General features: G+C 36.0%; 1 pseudogene; it reads right to left on the minus strand.

Moving 5' to 3' along the window:
• Window positions 1-17,523: 17,523 nt before the first annotated feature.
• Window positions 17,524-19,002, minus strand: part of LOC131659159 (probable amino acid permease 7) — a 63,499-nt pseudogene continuing 62,020 nt past the window's right edge.

A 19,002-nucleotide genomic window follows, 5' to 3' on the forward strand; every position in this document is an offset into this window, starting at 1 on the left:
TACAGGAGACCTTGTCGCAATCGGTATCCACCGGTGAGGACCAGGATGTTAGGAGCGTACTTAGTAGAGCACTAGATGCTCCTGAGTATCCCGGTCGGGTGAGGGGTAAAGGTCATGGTGTGACTCCAACCTCTTTTTACAAGCATTCTAGGAGAAGAAATCCTAGCAATGAAGAAGTGTTGCAAAAATTGCACGAATTGCAAGCACGAGTCTCTGAATTGCAAAGAGATAAAGATATGTATATGAGAGAAAAGTGCAATACTTCATCGGTGAAAGAAACTAGTGATAAAGCTAGTATCAACTGTCAAAGAAAACTTTCCGAGGTAATTATAAAATTTTTTTCCTTACAAATTATTCTATTTTATTAATGATAATGACTTTATATTTACTATTGGTTTAGGGCATTTCATCTTGCCAACTATACTTATCGTTACCGAATTATCGCCTAGTTGGCAAGGGAAAAGTGCACAACACTTTGGGAGATTTACTTCACCATAGACCGCTCCCGGATGGACACCTGAAAGTATCAGTTGACGTTGTATTAGATCATGATGTGGTGCTACCGGTACCTGACATGGTCTCTGAGACAACATTGATGCGAGATGCAATAGGGTCATTTGTTGCATGGCCCTCGGAGCTCATTATCATTGGTGATGAGGTATATTGAAAACCATTATGAATCATTTAGTTTTCGAATGTCAATTCTGCACCGTTACGTTAATTATTTTTTACATTTTAATTTTAGACTGCTCCTACAAAACCCGCAATTAAGGGTAAAAGGATTTTACAAGAGGAGGAGTCTGTTGTATTACTAAAAGAGGTATATTTAAGGTGTTAATATATAATTTGAATCTAAAACTGCATGATTTTATGTTTTACCGATTGTTATATGATTTTTAGGCATCTGCTCGGGGGTCACAGCAAGTTCGTAGCGTACCACCTAAGGGTCCTCCGAAGCAAGCGGCAAAAAAAGGTGGTGCTTTTGTGCCTCGATATCGGACGACGCTCGAAACACTTGTTGACATGTTCGATTTGAAGGATGGTGCTCTCCGTGAAATCAATATGGATGAAGGTATCTTTGGTATTGAATTCATGTCACATATTGCAATAGATGACTTGGAAGAGATTTTTACGCATGAACAACTAGGCGTCGCTAATATGCACTCATACATCCGGTAATATTCACTCATCCGATATATTATTTAATTAGTCGAACAATTTATTTACACATTTCAATAAAATAATCTAATGTTTATTATGTTTTTATTTAAGGTTGTTGTATGACAGAGGGTTGCGCGGGACTGCATTGTCAAACAGATTTTGTTTCGTGTCTTCCGCCCATTGCAGCGGAATGACAATTGCTTCGAAACCGGAATCAGTTAGACAACGCTTAGTCGATAAATTCCTGTCCTCCGGCAATACAGAAAGTCTGATTCTTTGGGCGTATAATACCCGACCAGTAGGGTTAGTTTCTCATTCTTGGTTCATCTAATCTTTGTTTCTTTTGAGTAGCAAAATTTTCATATAACCTATTATTTTAATTTATAGAGAACACTGGTTGTTGCTTGCTATCAACCCTATAAGAGAAGTGGTATATTTTCTGAATTCGGTAGATGGTGAGTGGAGCAATTATTCGGCTATGAAGGAAATCATTGATTTGTAAGTGGGGTCGTTCTAAATATTCGTGTATATTTATATATTTAATTATTTGTGAGATTGATCTAATATATATGCTTTTATATTTTTGTTAGATCAAAACAAGTGTTCCGAAGTCAACGAGACGCACAGGTATCCCGGACTAAATCAAACAACATTACTTGGATCAAAGTGCAGGTACATTATTTTTCACAATTTTGCTTATAATATTTATGCTACTTGATAAAACAAGACAACTATAAAATCTTATTTGTTTTTCTATGTAGTGTCCGATATAGCGAAACAGTTCAGATTGCGGATACTATGTTTTGAGGTTTATGAAAGAAATCCTTCAAATGAATCAATTAGAGATTCCAATCACGGTATGGATTTATAACTTAATTAGATAACTTCTTATAATTTATTACATTTAACTAAATCATTCATATTATGTTTTTGTTCTGTAGTACTTTGACGAATTCTGTGCTGCTTCTTACACGAGACTTAGGTTGGAAGAAATCAAAGAGGATTTATGTCAATTTTATATTCATCAGCTATTCATGCAGTAGGATTTGTGTCGATTTGAAGTATAATATTATAGTACTCTAGGATATATGGTTACTAACTTTGTTCATACTGTTGCCAATATTTGAAGTATAATATTGTTGATGTTACAGATTTAGTTTGTTTGACATGAGTTAGTTACATGTGAAACTTTCTGTATTCATACTTTACGTGATTTAGTTTGTTTGACAAGAACTATAATGATGTATATATATAATTTTGGATATTATAATTGTATTATATTAGTATATATATAGTCCTACCTATGGTTGAAAATATATCGTCGAAAATATATTACAGGTCGAAAATATTACAGGTTGAAAATATATTACAGGTCGAAAATATTACAGGTCGAACTCGGAGGCTAAAATTGCAGGTTGCACTTTAAAATACCTCATTTAGCAACGACAGCGCTTTTAAAAAACACTCTTAAAGGGCCACCTACTAAAGCGCTTTATTACTAAAAGCGCTGCCTAAGATTAAAAAAAAGAAAAAAAATAAAAAAATACGCAACCTACGAAATCGCTTTTGGAAAAGCGCTCTTATAGGGGGGGCTACAAGAGCGCTTTTCCAGAAAAAGCGCTCTTATAGGGGGATATACCAAAGCGCTTTTTCTGGAAAATGCGCTCTTATAGGGGGGTCTACCAGAGCGCTTTTCTGGAAAAAGCGCTCTTATAGGGGGGCTACCAGAGCGCTTTTCTGGAAAAAGCGCTCTTATAGGGGGGCTACCAGAGTGCTTTTAAAAGCGCTTTCGTTACCTACGCCAGCGCTGGCTTTGGCAGCGCTTTAAAGCGATCTTAAAGCCCAAAAAAAGCGCTCTTATAGGGCTTCCGTGTTATAGTGTAGTTAGATGAAAGCATCTGCAACATCCCAATGAGCAATGAATCATGCAATGAATAATTACGAATAAACAACACATAAGATAGAGACATTAAATCAAAGTACAATCATTTGTTGCTCCCATCCTTTGATCAGTTTCTGCTTCTGTTGTAACAAAATCAATATATTTTTCATTTGGAGCAACACTGTGAGCATAAGAAAACATACTGCCATGAATAAAAATATGCTTGGTGAATCCTTCGCAAGAGAGTTTCTCGTAAACAGCTTTGAGCTTCTTGGCTTTATGATCCTTTGTTATGGTAAGACATGTATCACATTTAAAAAAAAGTCAGACCCAACAGAACCTATCAAACCCTTTTTCATCACATTTTCGCTTCATCTCTTGTTCCAGTGGTAAGACGAAAAAGAAAAAACTGATCAAAATTACAAAGAATTATACAAATTCGATCCCGAAACTAGAACCTATCAAACCTTTCAAAAATAGTTTTTGGATATGAATTCTATTAAATGCAACAATGTGTCTCAACTGAGTTGATTACAGTGTAGCAATCTATTTATACATAGTTAGATGTAGCAAGAAGAAAACTATATTGCATATGAGAAATCTGAAGTAGAAGCATACCGCATAAACAAAACAACTACTCTCGCTGCATTATATCACACAATGTCAAGAAATCATGACTAATTGGTATAGCCACATCTTGTCAAATACAATACCTCAAAGAGCAGCTCATCTGGTAAGGCGCGATGTGATAAGAAGATTCCTATCAAGACTATAAAATTAGGGTTTTCTAACTAAAAGGGGAAGAACACTAAAAGTAAAGGAAATTAAAATAAAAGATAACTTTGATTTCTTTGATAATTTTGCCCTCTCTCAATGAGTACATATATAGTAGTAGAATATAATAACTAAAGGCCCATTAACTAATTAAAGCCCAAAGTGTCCTAAGAATATTCTAGAAACATAATAATATAAAATAATTCTTAATATATCAAAACTACTCAAAATTCTTATTTAACTAATAATTAAGCTCTCTATCATTACTCACCCCTCCAAGATCAACCTTGTCCTCAAGGTTGAAAAAAAGAAATAATGTTGGAATATCAACTTTTTCATGATGAAGGTAACTAGCATGTCCTTTTTTTTACGAGTACATAGTAGCTTCATTGCCATCAATATACTCTAATTCATGTGCATCACCCCATTTACCACCACTGAGCTGTGAGAAATATTTACTCCAAAGCTCACCACTGAAATTGCATATTCTAAATGTGAAATTGCACTTTCCAAGTCCCCATCTTTGATAAAATCTCTTCTAATATCATCATATGACAACTCTATCCAAAATTCTCTATCATTTGTTCCTCTACATGCTCCATTGCTGAAAAGCCAATCATCAGAAGAAGGCAGGTAAACTTCCTCAGGATTAAAGAAAACAGTAGGACCATAAAGCTCTATAAGCGCATGAATTTGGTCAATCCGTGGCATTTCCGGCAGTGTTTGGTTCAAATAATTCAATCACATAACAGGTAACTCTTCTCTCTTGTTCCAACAACTATTACTGTAGAAAAAAATCCCTACAGAAACTCCTGTCCCTAACATGCTGCAGTTACAAGGTCTCAAGTTCTCAACCCAAAATGGAACCCCGGGAGTGAAAGCTCCAGTATCAAGTAATGTGTGGTAAGGTTCACTTGTATCGGTTAGGCCAACACGAACGCAACTAATTTCATTTACACTAGGCTTGTCATGGCTGTTAGTAACTAAGTACCCAAGAGCCTTATAACCTTCAAGAGGATGAGGTAGCCAAAAGTAAGCAGCAGAATCAACAAGCATATCAATTTTTTTTTCTTTCTGACTTAGTACACCATACTAAAGTATTAGCAAGACGGTTCTTTAAAGCGGGTGAATTTTTGTTGTTGCAAATGTTATATGAGGAATGCTCGACTTGTTTAGCAACCAGTACAAAATCCCATAAAGGCTTGTTGCTAGGTTGACAATAGTGACCAAGGATATGAAACCCTTATGGTATTCTCACAGGTTTATAGAATGCAACAACTTTACTTGGCTCCATCATCATATTACTGTTCCAAACAAACTCAAACTCAGTGATCTCGCATACTTCAATTTCACCAAGGTTCACAATTCCAGAAGAAAAATTCTCTCCTGCAGCAACACTTTGATCTGGTGGTTTCGGCGGCGGCACAGATAAAATCTTCGACGCTTGAGGTTCAGTAGCATCAGACCCAATTATTTGAGCATCCTGGGTTTCTAAAATGCTCACAGGAGGAGGTATGTTGGCCGTAGAAATACTAGTAAGGAGCTGCTGAAATATATATGTCTGCTTCACATTCTGACGATCACATACATTCGCCATAACATGAACAACCGCTGCAGCATACTCGTCTAAAACATGAGCAACAAATATATCATAATTAGCAGACTTTGAACCCTCATAATCTATTCCCAAACTACCCCCAGTATCAAAAACTTTCATCTGGGCATCAAAATGAAGCAATTCACAATAGATCTGTGAAGCTTCTCCAACACCAGCAGCAAGGAACTCAGTTGTGGGAATTTGAGAACCAATATGAAAATGCAACAATTGGAGAGAATAAAGCATAGCTAATTTCCCAAGCTTCTTCGCCATAAACAAAATCTGAATTATTGTTAAAACAATTTTACCTGTATCACCAGAAATTGCAAACCTAAAATCATGTTGAATTCCACTAATATCAACTTCTAAATTCTCATAAACCGAAACAGGAACCACTTTACTCTCATCTAAAAGCTCAGCCAAAGTCATCTGAAACCAAGGTTCAACTATTCTAGCTTTCATACTCTTCACTGAACTATCAAAATCTAAATCAGAGAAAGAATCAGAATTAGAACCTAATAAATCTCCCGGAGTTTCATCAGAATTCACTGCAAGTCCCTTGAGTTGCTCAATTTCTTCAGCATCGTCGACTTCATATGGTTGAAGCTCTGCGTCAATGACGTCGGCAATATCCTCTTTGGCGGAATTAGGTTTGAGAAGACCTTGTATAACAAACTCTTTGCATTTGAGAGCGATTGCTTTGTCTATTTCACCAAAAAAATCCGCTTGAGAGGATTCAATAAATGAAGCTTCGTCCAAAACGTCATCGGCATCTTCGATTACGTCGAGGTAAGTGGCTTGGTTGTTTTTAAAATCCTCTTCATCATCTGGTACAAGGAGAGAGTTCTCAGTATTTGTAGTCTTGAAATCGAACCTACTGTCGAGGAGATGGGCGATGTTGACGTTTTTGGGGTCGTCGTATAGGTGAACATCGGTGCCAATCCGGGATACCGCCGTTGATGCTTTGAAATGAGAAGCGAATGTTTGATATCTAGTTTGTTTGGATTTTGATTGAAGGGGAATTCGAGAAAGCCTGTGGGTGTAGGGGTAAACCACTGAGTTGGAGGATGGGGTTTGGGATTTTGGGAGAGGGTTTCACCAATTCTTGTTGTACAGTGGGCTGTCAGAAACGGGATTTGGAGGAAGAGATGAAGGTATTGGTGTGGGGGTGGGGGTGGCTACCAGAAAAGTTGAATTGGCTTTGAGTTTGATGTTTGTTGATTTGGATTTTGTGAGAAAAGTTTGTGAATTTTTTTTTGAGTTTTTCTTGAAAGAGCAATGGGACACTTGTAAATGTTTTCCAAAATTTGTTCTAATGGTGTTTGAGGTTTTCGTAGGTTGTGGATGGTGATGATAATTATTGTAGTAGCATGAATAATGAGATAATGAATAGGATGAATATGAATTAGGTGGAGATGGAGGAGTATACCCATGATTAAAATACAAATATGGGGTTGTAATATGTGGATTTGTGGAATAAGATGAGAAAATTTCCCATGGAAAAGATGAAAATGAAGATGTGGTAGGGGATGTAAAAAAATGGTTTGTGGGATAGGTAAGAGGAATACTCCATGGATGATATGAAGGTGTATGATAAGAGTAATCCATGGGAGGATTTGAGTACATGATGAAAGCACCAATTGATAAGAAGATTCCTATCAAGACTATAAAATTAGGGTTTTCTAACTAAAAGGGGAAGAACACTAAAAGTAAAGGAAATTAAAATAAAAGATAACTTTGATTTCTTTGATAATTTTGCCCTCTCTCAATGAGTACATATATAGTAGTAGAATATAATAACTAAAGGCCCATTAACTAATTAAATCCCAAAGTATCCTAAGAATATTCTAGAAACATAATAATATAAAATAATTCTTAATATATCAAAACTACTCAAAATTCTTATTTAACTAATAATTAAGCTCTCTATCACGATGTATCGGTGCGGCATCTACATAAGGCTTTCTATTTGCACTTCCAAGCGGCACAAAATCAATATACAACATCAGTTGAGAGAGACCTTTTTTTTAATCAAGTTAAAATGCAAGAAAGTTTCACTTACTTATCCCAAATTGAACCCTTTGGAAATAAATGTGGCTATTTCTTAGTTGGCTGCAAGAAGAAAACATGAGAATGATAGTTGAAAGATTAATATTACGCAAAATTAAGTTAAAACGCAGTAAAATTTAACTCTCTTAAAAGAATAATATTACGCGCAGTAGATGTAGAAATAGGTGTTTTGTCAAATACCTGGATCATAAATAGGTTATCGACCGTATCGATCAAAATTCATTCCCCATAATACAAATGTTAAAGTTATTCGAAGCATGGATGACGCGAAACGCCACTACCGCACCACTGCAAATGCAAACTACATGAATATCTGCACCGTAAAAAATAATTATCAAACTCATTTATACAATATTCTAAACAGAGAAGATAGTAAAAGAAAAGATCAACCAACCAACTCGAAACAAACTGTCATATAAATTAATAACAGTAGCACACAAACAGGCAAAAAAACGCGACGAACCATGTTGAACCACGATATATACACAAATCATGAGGAAAGAGAAGTGGAATCAAATTCATCATCAACTAACACTAACAAAAAATATAAAAGTAACTTGATTTGTTTTCAATTGCTATGTCTTTTCCATTTTCTCTACAATAGGATATAATATCTGATTCGTGAAACTCTATCCTATCCAATAGAGTTTTGCTCTCGTCGTCATAGATGAGCTGGCCATTTTCAACTAAAGCATTCAAGTATAGGTTTATCCAGGATATTTTTATCGCTCTAGGATTAATATCAAGATCATAGATCCGCAAACATTATTCATGTTAGCGGAGAAAATAGATAGTAGGTGAAGAGGAAACAAACACATTGTGGTTGAAGAAAACCTTTGAAGGCAGCCACTTCTCGGCGATGGAAATGGAGATCCATACATTTCCACAACCTAACTCAGTAACAACCATGTCCTTGAAAATGGAGTCCAGATGTATATTAATCCCTTCATAAAGTGTATACCTGCATCAAGAGCACCTCTTGCAGATCAAGTACTTCAAATTTGAGCAAAATACAAAAACAAATGCATCACTATATATTATATATATCAAAATGGAAAACAAAATACAATTCTATGAACCTCAATGATTACCTCATTCTATGAACCTCAATGGTACCATAATCATCATTCTTAGGAATGTGTCTATTTGTGCCAATATTTTTTTTTCCTATGGTTAGATTGATACAAATTAGAACTTGCTGGTTTTCTCATTGGTAGATAAAACTAAAGAGTATTCAATTTCATTATCATCTCTCTTTTAGCTGTATAAATTATAATAATCAAAAGAGATATGTTCTAAGTTGCTTTCTTATGTAGTTTCATTCATACATGTTTTTCAAACATTTTTGTTTTGGTTTTGGTTTTGTTCTTGTCCTATAAAATTGTTTTTTATTCATTTTATCTTTTTCAAAGTTTAACATTTTTATAAAGAAAAAATGCTATCAGTTACTTACCAAGTCAAGAAACTACAGAAATGGTAGCTGGAGTTAGTCCTTGATCCTGAATGTGTCATTATTAATTAAGAAAAATAATTAGTCACTATACGCAATATTCAAAAGCAAGGACCTTCTTTCTATTACAGAATCAGCAAAATTCAATGATATAAAACAGAACTAACAAGAGAATAATAACTCCAATCCAAAATAATACGCAGCCCAAATAACATAGCAGAGACCGCATCCACTTTGCCGTAAAAAATTTCCACCAGATGCAGTCAATTCCACTATTACGCCAGACAAAGAAATAACAATGGTATGCCAAACTAGAGTTGTGATTGCAGTCACAAAATTAGCCCCATCCACCAAACGCAAGTTGAACCGCCAAAGTCGAAATCCACAGGGGCTTCACTCCACTGCTGCCTATCAAACCAGACATAAAATATATCCCCGGAATGAGCACACTCTAACAACCTGCATAATAGAAGAACCAGCCGAACCACACAGCTGATACGCAAGGTGCTCCACTTCCGCAGAAAGAAATATGAGCCTGTACAGAATATTGAAGAGTAATTCAATATTCAGAAGATGTTCATCAGAAGTTCTGAGTACCAGAGTATCAGAAGTTCTGATGTGGGCTGATCTTCTGATGGTTACTCAGAAGATAGTATTGACCAGAAGATGTTATCTGGGTCCCATTAGCTTAGCTGTTTAGTAGTAAGGGTACTTTAGTATTTTTTAGTATTATACTGTTTGTACCTTAAGCTTGTTCACTAAGTTTAGTCTGTTAGGGCCTACGTGGAAAGAATTTTCTTTGTATAAATGGCCTTGTAGTAGCTATCATTTATTATCAACAACTTTATTCTCTCTCATTAATCTTTGCGCCGTTATTCTCTTTGTCATCATCTTTATTCTTTGTGCACCAACACAGATCTCTTTTCCACTAAAACAACTCCAATTTCTACTTTCCACCCAATCCAACACATGGTACTAAGCCCGATACATTCCCATGGATTTGTAATCCTTTGATCGAGTGAGTAGTGGAACCCCCAATTTTACTTTTAAGCCATTTCCAAGTAATTAAATTTAGATAAGATATAACACTGAAGCATCCAATTTGGACTCCCTCTGCAGTCTGCACCCGAAATTGACTACAGCAAGTAGCGCCTATTCGTATAACGCGTGTGACTTGAAGAAACATATCATTTCCTGTCTTACATAGGACATCTCCAATATTAGGCCCGACCCTGCAAAAACTGACACCACAGCAGACAAAATAGGCAGAGTGGACCGACCGATTTCCACCTAAACACAACACACTTGAACATAGAGCCGACTCCAGATAAATACTAAAAGACTATGCACCACACCCAAGCATAGCAGACTCCCTTAACGAGCAAACAAGACATAAATTCCTCAAAACTCCGCAAAATATGCACCGACCACTGCATATGGTCTTTTCGAAAATGCCAACACTGGATCCAAAACAAGTTGGCCATGAACAAACATACTGTACTGCAGCAATCACCAGACTCGACATCAAAAGATGAGCTGCAAACAACACTCTAAACTGGCTCCGATCCTCCCTAACTCCATTAATCTTTCCCAATTCATCTGATGCATTCTTTTGGTTTCGTAATCCATTGACTTAACGCATAAGTGAATCCAATTACGTTTGCCTTTAGCCACCTCCACACGATCACCTGAATGTCTTCAATACAAGAATAGTTATGCAGCGATGTGGTTCTAAAAATCTTTTCGTTCCTCCTTTTCCAAATTATCCAAATACTCACAAACCAAATGATGGAAAATTTCTCTCTAAGCACACTGCCGCCGTTGCTTAAACCTACAAAATGAGTTAAATTCTGTATTGCAGAATTATGAGATACAAATTCTGTATTGCTTTGATTGGCCATACGTTCTTCCAACTCGTTTTGCCTACAACAATAGTATCATCCGCAAATTATCCAAATACTCACAAACCAAATGATGGAAAATTTCTCTCTAAGCACTCTGCCGCCGTTGCTTAAACCTACAAAATGAGTTAAATTCTGTATTGCAGAATTATGAGATACAAATTCTGTATTGCTTTGATTGGCCATACGTTCTTCCAACTCGTTTTGCCTACAACAATAGTATCATCCGCGAATTGGATATGAGACACATGCACTTCCTCATTTCCAAACACATACCCTCAAAAAGATTCCTCTGAACGTTTTTCAGCATCATAAGATTTAGACTTTATGTCGCTATAAGGAATAAAAACGAAGATAAAGGGTCCCCTTGCCTCAATCCTTTTTCCATCGATATTTCTTCAGTAGGACTTCCGTTGATTAACATAGAAACTGATGTCGTATGGAGTATGGACACATTCTTTAATCCAACTCCTCCACTTAAGACTGAACCCCATTCTTTCCATCATGAAATCAAGGTATTTCCAGTCCACCGAATCATATGCTTTTTCAAAATCTGCTTTAAACAGAATAGCTTCACGTTTCCTCCTCATTGCGTCATCCACTAACTCGTTAGCTATGATGATGCAATCCCCCATCTCCCGCCCTTCCAAAAAGGCAAACTGAGAATCTGAAATTACTTTGTGCATCACTAATTTCAGCCCATTAGCAAGGAGTTTAGACAGAACTTTATACATGCTCCCAATTAGAGAGATAGGTCTAAACTCAGTTAGCTTCATCGGGTTCTCAACTTTCGGAATCAAGGTGATGAAGGAACTGTTGATCCCTTTTTCCATCCTACCATTTGAATGGAACTCTGATATAAACCTGAGCATGTCCCTTTTTATCACCTCCCAAAACTCCTTAATGAAACCAAAATTAACGCCGTCGGGACCGGGACTCTTCGAGATGGCCTATTCACCCTGCTATAAGTCTGTCATTGTCCTTTTTGCCAATCTTCTTGAAGTCAAAGTTTCTAAGAGATGGCCTATTCACCTTACTTTCTCTAAACACCTCCGAGAAATCCTCAAAGACCTCCGTTTATATCTCTTGAACTCCTGACAGAATTGCGTTTTTTGTTTTTATACACAGGATCTCATTCCTTTTCCTCCTAGATGCCATACACCAGTGAAAAAAAGTCGAGTTAGTGTCTTTGGTCTTTGTTTTTTAGATGAGAAATGCTTTTGACACTAAAATGCCACAAATGGTTATGTTGAAATGAAATAGTATTGTTAACGCTGACAAAATCTTGTTACAATGTTCATTTGTTAGTCTATGTTATTGATTGTAAAGTCATTGAATGATTGACTTAATACTATATTAGTGTCTAACAAACTATAGTGTCAGTGGTTTATTTTTGTTATTTAGACAATTAGTCATATTGAACATTTTGTTTCAATTAGTCCTTTTTTTTCATTTCATTTTGTTAATTGTTATTATAATTCATCATTTATTTAATAAAAAATACCAAATTTAAAAATATCCTCACACATCCATGCATTACTAATACAGGCAAAAGAAATGCCTAAATAGTACAGACTACATCAAAATAATAACACCACTGCAACATAGATACAGACTATGCAGCAAAATTCACTCAACCAAATATTAGACACACCTAAAACACAATTGAACTAGAAACAGAAACTAAACACCAGGTCCTAACAGGCTCGTAAAACCCCGCCACTACTCTGCCACCAGCGATACAATCGACTCCTATACAACACTGCTACAGAAGTCAACTGACACGACCAAACGCCCAAAAAAATCCACAGCTGAATAAAGACGCGGAAAAAATATGATGCAAAAGCTTCGAAGAACCAAAGCGCTAACGAAAACTCATCCCAGATATAGCACTGGAAACTCCATAACATAATCCAGCTAACACTTAAAAACTACAACAACAAATTGATCAGTGTATTTTGATGCACATTCCTCTACGTTTGTACTTATACATTTCCATGGTTTGCTTGTCTTATTTTTGTATTTTATAATGTTTTTATATTTTAATTTATTTTTATTGTTATTTGATTTTCGTATTTAATTTTCAGCTTTAGTAGTCTGCACGGAAACGATCATAACTGGAGTTCCAGGAGTCCGATTGAGGCGTTCTAATAATCGCCGGAAAGCTAAGAGAAAGAGCTACAATTCTTATGTTGGAGTCGAAGTCAGAATCGGACTGTAGCAGGGCCAGAAAATTCGTTGAAGTTGCAGCACTAGTTTTATTTAAGTTTCGGGTCATTAGTTTTGGGCCTGGGTCGTATGTTTGACCCAGTTGGATTGTAAAACAGGTTGTATTCTTTTCCAATAGGGTAGAGCTGCGGTACTGTTCATCACGATTCACTATTCACGATTTTGAAGCTTGGTACAATTTCTATGGAGAACTAACCAAATCCTGTCGAATTGCTGTATACAGGTTCCGACCTTGAGGTTGTTTTAATTTTAATCTAGTATTTATTCCTTTCAATTTCGTTCTATGTTCTTGAATGCTTAATCGAATTTCATAGAGTATTTTGATTCAATTCTATTGATTGTATGATCCTAACAAATAATCACGTTACTGTTTGCTTAATTCGTTACCGTGTATGATTTATCACGTTTGCTTAATTCGTGAAGCTTAACGCCGTTTGCTTAATTCGGATATTAGGTTTATACATCGTACAATACTCTTCGCGCTTGTCACTGAGTTTGTAGTCGAATAGGAATAGATTATCCGCTTAGGAGATTAATATTGCTTAATCGATGATAGATAGGAACCGAATCAGTAATTCGACTTTTCAGCTTATTTGATAATCACTTTTTCATAATCACTTTTTTTGTTTAATCGAAACTCAACCCCCCCCCCAATTCGATTTTTAATTAGTTAATAATAATACAAGAATCCTTGAGAGACGATACTCGAGTTACCGTTACCGTCGATACTACAGTTTTGCAAATTAACTCGTTTTCTATCCGAGCGCGACAGCGGATCAAATTGGCGCTGTTGTCGGGGATTCTTGTCGTTATTAACTGATTTTAGAGTCTTAGGTTTAGTGTTTGTGCGTTTAGGCCATAGGTTCCTCGTGGTTTCGGCCATAACGCCTTTTTGAGTCGAAAAAAACGTTTTTTTTTTTAAATTGAGTCCGATCGATAATCTCTTTTTGCCTACTAGAAGCAGAAAAATCGTGCGATCAATACTCTCATACTCTAGAAGAGTAAGGGAATTCGACCCCAAATCTCCGAATTCATCGTTTTTTTATTTTTAATGAATTTTTTACTATTTTCATAGAGTCGAAAAAATCCAAAAAAATTCCCAAAATTCTTATTTGTCTTAATTAGATGAAATTCTGTGTTTTTATATTTTTATGAATTTAATTTAATTGTTTTCCTTCTTTCTATTTGTTTCTACCTGTTTGGGACATAATTGGTATTTTTGTATTTGTTGAAACCATGGTTGAACAAAGAACTTTGACGCAGTTGGTTGTCCCTAATGTGAACTATAATGGTTTATGTATTGACGATTCTGCGGCTGATGCACCTTTTGAATTGGAATATGGTTTAACACATTTGTTGCCTAGGTTTAATGGTTTTGCAGGTGAGGATCCGCATATGCATCTGAATGAATTTCAGTTTGTGTGCTCTGCACCTTCCGAACCTTCACTAGAGGATATCGTCAAACAAATGGCTGCAAATAATCTTCAGTATCAACAACAAATAGATTACACTCTTCAGACTTTGCAAACACAGATTGGACAGCTTGCCACTTTGATGAATGCCATGAAGCAATCTCAAGGATCAAACCAACAACCCTTGGAAGAGCATTCTGTTTTTCAAATAGAGTTGCTTTCGGAATATGTTGATGATACTGGTACTGATTTGTTTGCAGATGATTTTCCATCATTGTCTGGTTTTGATGATGCTTACTCTTGTGATGTTTGTACTGACACTAAAATTTGCTCTGTTTGTGCTGAAATTGAGGTTGCCTTGCAAGTTGATATTCTTAATACAGATGAGGTTGCAAATGAAGTTTTTCATGTAGATGAAGCTCTCGACACCCCGGCTTCCTCGAACAAACCATCCATTGAACAACCACCTTCCCGAGAGCTGAAACCAATTCCTGAAAATCTTAAATATGCTTATTTAGAGATGAATGAAAAACTTCCGGTTATAATTTCTTCTAAACTTTATTTTGATCAAGAAAGTAAGTTTTTGCAGGTTTTGAAGAAGCATAAGAAAGGAATTGGATGGACCTTGGATGACATTTATGATATTAGTTCGTCCATGTGTGTGCATAGGATCTCACTTGAAGATGTAGCAAAAGTAGTGAGGCAGCCCCATAACCTTTGGTTCGTTGATGTTGTGAAAGATGAGAGCACATTCACGTGCCCGTTTGACACTTTTACTTTTAGAAGAACATTCTTTGATCCTGGAATAAAAGGCGAAGGAGCTAAACCATTTTTTAAGGACGATGAGCATTACCTAAAGCTATTCCATGAGAGCCCTACTTTGGAAGGAGAGATTGTAAAAGAGTCTTCACTAGCAAAGGCTGTTTATGCAATCACATATCCTCCTTGAATACTCGGGTGTGTTCTTTCCTTTCTCTCACTCTTATTTTATATTTATGTTCTTTCGTTAAGGACAATGTATGTCTTAAGTGTGGGGGAGGGAACCATTTATTTTCTTCGTTTTTGTTTGTTGTTTTGTTTTGTTTTTACTTATTAAAAAAATGCATCTTCTTGAAAGTTTTAGGCTATAGACTGATTTGAGTCAAGTTTGTGGAAACTTGGGAAAAATTCACAAGATTGGTATCGTTTTAACACCGTAAGTCTCCTGCATATGGAAATTGATTTGAATTTGTTTATTATGTTTTAGCCTTAAATTCTCATTCTCTGACAGCTCTTGAGTAGTTTATTTCAGCAGTCGGCACCATCTCTCACACACTTTACGCATGGAAGCCGATGAATATGAGTGAATGTTCCGAAAAGAAAAAAAAAGAGAAAAGAAAAAGGTAATACACCTTCTAAGTTTGGTGACCCTCACCCGGTCACTTAACCCAACGGTTGTGTAATCTTCAAAAAAAAAAGATTTCAAAACTCTTTGTTAGTTGGTTCAGCGGTTTCTGGTGCTGAACTTGGTAGGGAGGATTACGGTCTGATCCCCCGCAACTACAAATGAGTAAACAAAGGGTTATGCCACGTAAGTACCAGAACCCCGTGTAGAAAAGGATCAGAGTCACTAACCGGTCGTCTTGCTATAAGTGTGTGGAGATAACGGGCTTAATGTGATTGCGCCTGAATGAAAAAGAGCAAAAAGGATGAGTAAGTTAGGCTATGGTATAATAATGTGATTTGAATTAGTTTGTGTATTTAGGAGGCTTATGTCTGCATAACTATGGTTAGTGTTCTTACGATGTCCTTAGTGTGCAATATTAGTACCTATCGATGCAAACTTACCCGAAGAAGATTTGTAGCCTAGGATGAGTAACTGTTGATGTATTTCTGCTTTCTTTGTTTTGTTTTTCATTTTTCTCGGAGTGCAAAAGTTCAAGTGTGGGGGAATTTGATGAGTGTATTTTGATGCACATTCCTCTACGTTTGTACTTATACATTTTCATGGTTTGCTTGTCTTATTTTTGTATTTTATAATGTTTTTATATTTTAATTTATTTTTATTGTTATTTGATTTTCGTATTTAATTTTCAGCTTTAGCAGTCTGCACGGAAACGATCATAACTGGAGTTCCAAGAGTCCGATTGAGGCATTCTAATAATCTCCGGAAAGCTAAGAGAAAGAGATACAATTCTTATGTTGGAGTCGAAGTCAGAATCGGACTGTAGCAGGGCCAGAAAATTCATTGAATTTGCAGCACTAGTTTTATTTAAGTTTCGGGTCATTAGTTTTGGGCCTGGGTCGTATGTTTGACCCAGTTGGATTGTAAAACGGGTTGTATTCTTTTCCAATAGGGTACAGCCGCGGTACTGTTCATCACGATTCACTATTCACGATTTTGAAGCTTGGTACAATTTCTATGGAGAACTAACCAAATCCTGTCGAATTGTTGTATTCAGGTTCCGACCTTGAGGTTATTTTAATTTTAATATAGTATTTATTCCTTTCAATTTTGTTCTATGTTCTTGAATGCTTAATTCGAATTTCATAGAGTATTTTGATTCGATTCGATTGATTGTATGATCATAACAAATAATCACGTTACCGTTTGCTTAATTCGTTACCGTGTATGATTTATCACGTTTGCTTAATTCGTGAAGCTTAACGCCGTTTGCTTAATTCGGATATTAGGATTATACATCGTACAATACTCTTCGCGCTTGTCACTGAGTTTGTAGTCGAATAGGAATAGATTATCCGCTTAGGAGATTAATATTGCTTAATTGATGATAGATAGGAACCGAATCAGTAATTCAACTTTTCAGCTTATTTGATAATTACTTTTTCATGATCACTTTTTTTGTTTAATCGAAACTCAAACCCCCCCAATTCGATTTTTAATTAGTTAATAATAATACAAGAATCCTTGAGAGACAATACTCGAGTTACCGTTACCGTCGTTACTACAGTTTTGCAAATTAACTCGTTTTTTATCCGAGCGTGACAGCGGATCACAAATACATACCTAAATTAAAGTAACCATTATTAAGAGGTATGTAATCATGTCAATGACCTCTTCCACTGAGTTTCGCAATGATTCCTTCAAAAGATCCAATTAATCCTACCATTGTTACAGTAAAGCATGCATAGCTAAACATCCTCAAAACAATCCATTTTTTACTCCAAGTTTCAATTTTCATCTGTACAAGGTACATCTCAACTGGAAAATATATAGCCAATGGCCAGAAGTTTATTGCTCCTAAAACTCCAAGCACTTGGTTGAAGTAAGGGAATAAAATTGCCACTCCAGCGGTTGAAATCACAAAGGCTGTTCTAAAACAGAACCTGTAAAGGTTTACCTCAAAAGCAGGTAACAGAGGAAGTTTCACTCCGTGGAAATCGTTCACAAAGCCACTCTTCGGGTATTTCTTTGAAAACCATCTTTCCACAGTACTATATATTGGTTGACAACATATCTGCTGAAAAAGACGATACAAATAAAATCGTTGAAAAGTGTAACTGGTTTAGTATGAAGTATGAACTAAAATTGATTGGTAAGAGATTATGATAGTACCTGATATCCTCAAACTAGATGAATGATGATACAGACATTGGCAATGTCAAAAAGCTAGAAAGGCTCATAAAATCCAAACCTTGTCAACAGATTTCCCGAAGCAGCATCTCCAAAAGCCGCATATCCAAAACATCCACAAAATAGGTAGGAGAGTGTTGTAATTGCGATTGAAATCACGGAGGCCTTTCTCATGGTTAGATGCTCTGATGGAGGAGACGCTAAAGTGTCCTATTCTCAGCAAAAGTCAATAATTTATTTAATATGTATATATATATATATAAAAAAAATCAGCCTTTACTCATCAAACTTGAGTATGAAATATTGAAGGTACCTGTATCTCAAGAAGGATAGTTGAGTATGGATAGGAAAAGCTAATGTCTCCAAGTTCCTGGAAGATTAACCAGACTTTCTCAGCAACATTAGCAGTTTGTGTTCCTGTCACACTTCCCATAATTGTTCCGTTTTCTTCAAGTGATACCAAAGCATTATCAATAACAATTATAAGATGGATTCTGGAATAGTAATATTCTTATGATGGAAATTCAGTCTTACTTATGATAGTTGCAATGCCTAGTCCTACTCCAATGAATGAGTATGAAAATGACATAATAGAAGCCACAATTGAAACCCATGCCATGTCATGGAGATTCGGTATAAATGACATCAGAATCTGAACAAGTCCGAATAGCATCACATATAAGTTACCACCATAACTACAAGGAGAATTGTGTCCTTCCTTGTGATAACAATTTGACATCACAATAGCCCTGTATTATGAATTAGTAGAATAAACATGTGTCATTGGATTGTTGGCAGGTAGGTAACGGTAAAATGAATGTTTTTTTTGTTATGTCAAGTTTATTAAAGCGCATAAGTGATGCCACAAAGAACACCAGCTCAAAATAGATACAAAACACACCCATAAGACATACTGTGACAACACATTACAATTATTGCCAATACAACTAAC

Source organism: Vicia villosa, linkage group LG3 (assembly GCF_029867415.1).
Source record: "Vicia villosa cultivar HV-30 ecotype Madison, WI linkage group LG3, Vvil1.0, whole genome shotgun sequence".
In the NCBI taxonomy this organism is placed as follows: Eukaryota; Viridiplantae; Streptophyta; class Magnoliopsida; order Fabales; family Fabaceae; genus Vicia; species Vicia villosa.